Raw genomic sequence first — 6,059 nt, 5'->3', positions numbered from 1 at the left:
GGAGTTCCCTGTTTTGATGAATATGATTCGAAAAACTAATTGATCATTTCAAAGTTTTATTTATTTTAATAGCCCTTTTTGAGCTGTGATTAGTAATGTATCAATCTTAGACCATAAGATGTAGGGGAGAATTAGGCAATTTGGCCCATCAAATCTGCTCCACCATTTCATGATAGAATAGTACAGTACAGTACAGGCCCTTCGGCCCACAATGTTGTGCCGACCCTTAAACCCTGCCTTCCATATAACCCTCCACCCTAAATCCTTTCATATACCTGTCTAGTAGTCTCTTAAATTTCAGTAGTGTATCTACCTCCACTGACTCAGGCAGTGCGTTCCATGCACCAACCACTCTTTTAAGGAAGTAAAATACCTTCCTCGAATTTCCCCCTTGAACTTCCCACCCCTTACCTTAAAACCATGTCCTCTTGTATTGAGCAGTCATGCCCTGGGGAAGAGGCGCTGTCCACTCTATCAATTCCTCTTTATATCTTGAATACCTTGATCATGTCTCCTCATCCTCCTCCTCTCCAAAGAGTAAAGCCCTAGCTCCCTTAATGTCTGATCATAATGCATACTCTCTAAACCAGGCAGCATCCTGGTAAATCTCCTCTGTACCCTTTCCAATGCTTCCACATCCTTCCGATAGTGAGGTGATCAGAACTGGACACAGTACTCCAAGTGTGGCCTAACCAGAGTTTTATAGAGCTGCATCATTATCTCACAACTCTTAACTCTATCCCTCAACTTACGAAAGCTAACACCCCATAAGCTTTCTTAACTACCCTATCTACCTGTGAGGCAACTTTAGGGGATCCCCCAGACCCCCAGTACAATTACTTTGTACTCTCCCTTGGAGTTTGTCCTTCCAAAGTGTACCACCTCACACTTCTCTGGGTTGAACTCCATCTGCCACTTCTCAACCCACTTTTGTATCCTGTCAATGTCTCTCTGCAATCTTTGACAATCCACTATACTATCCACAACACCACCAACCTTTGTGTCATCTGCAAACTTGCTAACCCACCCTTCTACCCCCCACATCCAGGTCGTTAATAAAAATCACGAAAGGTAAGGTCCCAGAACCAATCCTTGTAGGACTCTAGTCACAACCCCTCAATCTGTATTCCCTGCACCACAACCCTCTGCTTTCTGCAGGCAAGCCAATTCTGAATCCACCTGGTCAAACTTCCCTGGATCCCATGCCTTCTGACTTTCTGAATAAGCCTACCATGTGGAACCTTGTAAAATGCCTTACTTAAAATCCATGTAGATCACATCCACTGCACTACCCTCAATTATATGCCTGGTCACCTCTTCAAAGAACTCTTAGCAGGCTTGTTAGACACGATCTGCCCTTCACAAAGCCATGCTGACTGTCCCTGATCAGACCATGATTCTCTAACAGCTTTCCCACCACAGACCTAAGGCTCACTAGTGTATAATTTACCTGGACTATCCCTACTACCTCTTTTGAACAAGGGAACAACATCTCCCTCCAATCTTCCGGTACCATTCCCGTGGACATAAAGATCCTAGCCAAAGGCTCAGCAATCTCTTCCCTCACCTCATGGAGAAGCCTGGGGACTGATCCGTCCTAATGTATTTTAACAACTCCCAACACCTCTCCCTTAATAACAACATGCTCCAGAACATCAACCTCACTAGTGTCCTCACTGTCATCAAGTTTCCTCTCATTGGAGAATACTGAAGAGAAGTATTCATTTAGCACCTCGCTCACTTCCACAGCCTCCAGGCACATCGTCCCACTTTTATCTCTAATCAGTCTATCTTCACTCCTGTCATCCTTTTGTTCTTCACATAATTGAAGAATGCCTTGGGGTTTTTCTTTACCCTATTCGCCAAGGCTTTCTCATGCCCCCTTGCTCTCCTCAGCTCCTTTCTTGCTACCCTATATTTCTCAATAGACCCATCTGATCCTTACTTCCTAAACCTCGTGTACACTGCCTTCCACCTGACTAGATTTTCCACCTCACTTGTCACCCGCGGTTCATTCACCCTACTGTTCTTTATCTTCCTCACCAGGACAAATTTATCCCTAACATCCTGCAAGAGGTCCCTAAATATTGACCACATGCCCACAGTACATTTCCCTGCAAAAACAATCCCAATTCACACCTGCAAGTTCTAGCCTCAGAATTTGCCCTTCCCCAATTAAAAATTTTCCTGTCCTCTCTGATACTATCCTTTTCCATGATAATGCCAAAGGCCAGGGAGCAGTGGTCACTGTCCCCAAATGCTCACTCACTGAGAGATCTTGACCCAGGTTGTTACCTAATACTAGATCCAGTATGGCATTCTCCCGAGTCGACCTGTCAACATACTGTGACAGGAATCTGTCCTGGACCTCCTTAAACAAATTGCCCCACCATTGGAACTAATCAGGTGCCAATCAACATTAGGGAAGTTAGGGTCACCCATGATAATAACACTGTCATTTTTGCACCTTTCCAAAATCTGCCTCCCAATCTGCTTCTTGGTATATCTGCTGCTACCAGGGGGCCTATAGAATACTCCCAAAAGAGTAACTGCTCCCTTCCTGTTCCTGACTTCCACCCATACTGACTCAAAAGAGGATCCTGCTATATTACCCACCATTTCTGTAGTTGTAATAGTATCCCTGACCAGTAATGCCACCCCTCCTCCCCTTCCCCCCCCCCCCCCATCCCTTTTAAAGTACTGAAATACAGGAATATTGAGAATCCTTTCCTGCCCTGGTGCCAGCCAAGTCTCTGTAAGGGTTACTACATCATAATTTCATGTATGTATCCAAGCTCAGTTCATCACCTTTGTTCCCGATGCTTCTTGCATTGAAGTTTGCACGCTTTAGCCCTTCCACCTTACTACATTTATACCCTTTATTCTGTTTCTCTTTCCTCAAAACCTCTTTATGTTACATCTGGCTTTACTCTATGCACTTCTTCCACTACTCTATCGCTCTGGGTCCCATTCCCCCTTGCAAATTAGTTTAAACCTTCCCGAACCATGCTAGCAAACCTACCTGCAAGGATATTGCAACCCATCCAATCTGTGCAGGTCCCACCTTCCCCAGAAGAGATCCCAATGATCTAAAAATCTAAAACCCTGCCCCCTGCACCGACTCCTCAGCTACGCATTCAGCTGCCACCTCCTCCAATTCTTATCACTATCACGTAGCACTGGCAGCAATCCTGAGAACGCCACCCTTGAGGTCCTGTTCTTCAGACTCCTGCCTAGTTCCTGAAACTCACACTTCAGGACCTCATCCCTCTTCCTGCCTATGTCGTTGGTACCAACGTGTATCACGACTTATGGTTGCTTTCCTTCTCGTACCAGGATGTCGTGCACCCGATCAGAGACATCCCTGACCCTGGCACCTGGGAGGGAATAAACCATGCGGGTGTCCTTCTCAAGTCCACAATATCTCCTGTCTGCTCCCCGGACTATAGAGTCGCCAGTGATGACAGCTCTGCTCTTCTCCGTCCCACCCTTCTGCACCACAAGGTCAGACTCAGTGCAACTGTGGCTCACACCTGGTCGGTCATCCCTGCCAACAGTAACCAGGATGGTATAATTATTATTCAGGGGAGTGGCTACAGGGGTGCTCTGCACTACCTGTCCACTCACCTTCACGTTTCCTGCTCTGTCGCCCAGTGACCTGCTCCCGACAGCTTAGGTGTGACTACCTCCCTGTAGCTCTCATCTATGACTGCCTCTCCCTTATGGGGTCAAAGGTCATCCAGCTGCTGCTCCAGATTCCTTACACGGTCTTCCATATCGCCCAGCCGCATTATCATGGTTGATCCATTTATTGTGCTACCCTTGGCAGAGAGCATTTTATAAGTAACCTGTCATGGGCAACTCACAATGTCAGGAATATAGTCATTTCATTATTACTTGTGATAGATGTACTTCTCCCTGAAGCAGTTATTGGAATTTGCTGTGTGTAATTGCTGGAAGCCTGTTTCAGTTTAGGCAGTATTTAGTGGAACACTGAGTAAACAATTTTTGCTTGTCTTTTGACAATGATATTTTATTCTACACCACATCCAAGAAGTTTAATTGCTCTACATTGAATTATACATTGCCTTATCCACTAACATGCAGATTTACAGAGTCGTATGTATGAGATAGCCACATATTACTAGGAGTATTGGTAAGTATTGTGCATTTCTCCAAGGTCCTCCCTCATTTTTTCTGGTGGACCCTGTTGACCACAGCATTTGATGGCAAGTTGTGAAGTCAAGCCAGAGTCATGATGGGAAACACTAGGGATCATGAATGTTGGGTAGGTTTGTGATCAGGGCCAGGGTCTAGAGCAGGAATGGCCAACCTATGGCACATTGGAGGATTAGAAGTTGCACAATGAACAGTGGGAAAATAAGTTCCTATTTATAGTGGGTTCATCAGGAAGACTTGTGCATTGTTTGTGAAAACACTTTCTCACATAATAGAAGACATGATCTTAATAGACACTATAAAACACAACATCAGACTGAAATAGGAAAACTGAAGCTAGTGCTTGGGTCTGAGTTACGGAAAGAATGTGATTACGAAAAAGGAAGAACTTAAAAGAAGACAAAATATATTTGTTAGAAGTCATATTAAGGTAAGTTATGTTTATCTTGTTTTTATGTTAAATCAATATACTATTGTAAAAATGCTAAATATGTTTATATTAACATTTTTACAAGAATTGTATGGTGCCTGCATCTGAACTTGAGCGTGAAAAAATTGATGCATGGAATGTAAAAGGTTGGCCACCCCTGGTCTAGACTGACTACAGAAGCTACCGTATAACTTACCAGTTGAAACTCAAGGAGAGAGTGTCATCACAGCTTTGGTGTCATTACCAGTAGCCTTGTCTGTTACCTGCAGGAAAATGAATGCCTCTATACCTGGTAAATAGCAAGGATCTATACTGCATTCTAAAAGCTCATGCTTAGAGAGACCAAGTGTTACAATCAGCTGGCTTGCTGAATTGCCTCACACCCTCTTACCGCCAATCATAATTGACTTTAGATAATTCATTTTTCGCTCATTTCTGTTCTATGTTTTGAAAATCAATTGTAATGTAATTGGGCAGAATTTATATTTACTTATTTTAATTTAGAGGAACAGGCCCTTCCAGTCTTTTGAACCACACCACCCAAGAACCCACTGATTTAACTGTAGCCTAATTGTGGGGTAATAATACAATGACCAATTATCCTATTAACCAGTATGTCTTTGGAGTGTGGGAGGAAACCCATGCTCTCACAGGAAGGAACGTATAAACCTGCTTGTAGTTGGCACTGGAATTGAACTCTGAACTCTGATGCCCCGAGCTGAAATAGTGTCGTGCTAACCACTATGTTGTGGTTGCTTGCTTAATTAACCCCTTGCTTAATGGTATTGGTCCATGGCATAAAAATTGTTGGGGACCCCTGTACTACATTGTACTACATTGGCTGATTTTGTTTGTTGCCTTATTTCTGTTGTAAGAATTGGCTGGAGTCTGAACCTTGGCTACCATAGTCTATCCATTGCTGTGTCTGGATTTCACTTTTTTTGCTCTTTTACACCACTTGATTTAAAATTTTATATATTTATCTTGTATAATTTGTATTTGTTTATCATTATATATTGCAATGCATTGTTGCTGCAAAACAAATTTCATGACATGCCAGTGACATTAAACCTGCTTTGATTTTGAGTTTCATATTGAGGGAGCTGGACATTGCTATTAGATAATAATATCAGTACATATCAAAATTAAGTTAATATTCCACTCCTGCATGATATGGCTGAAACCAAATGTAACCTGCGATGACACAGGATTCCGAACATCTGGAAGTTGGGGCAACTACAGATCTGCTGTAGAACACAATGTGTTGAGCAGCATCTTGAGGGGTTTGGGAAGAACTTGATATCTTGGGTCAAAATGCTGCATCAGACCTGAGTGAGGAGAAAAGATGGCCAGTATGAAGAGGAAACAGTGGTGATTATTTGGTGGTGGGGGGGGGGGGGGGGAGTGTGAGAGCAGAGATTTAATAAATGGAGGGAATGTGAGAAGACTC

This window comes from Hypanus sabinus, chromosome 16, assembly GCF_030144855.1.
Source record: "Hypanus sabinus isolate sHypSab1 chromosome 16, sHypSab1.hap1, whole genome shotgun sequence".
NCBI classification, from domain to species: Eukaryota; Metazoa; Chordata; class Chondrichthyes; order Myliobatiformes; family Dasyatidae; genus Hypanus; species Hypanus sabinus.
This window is presented reverse-complemented; position numbering follows the sequence as displayed.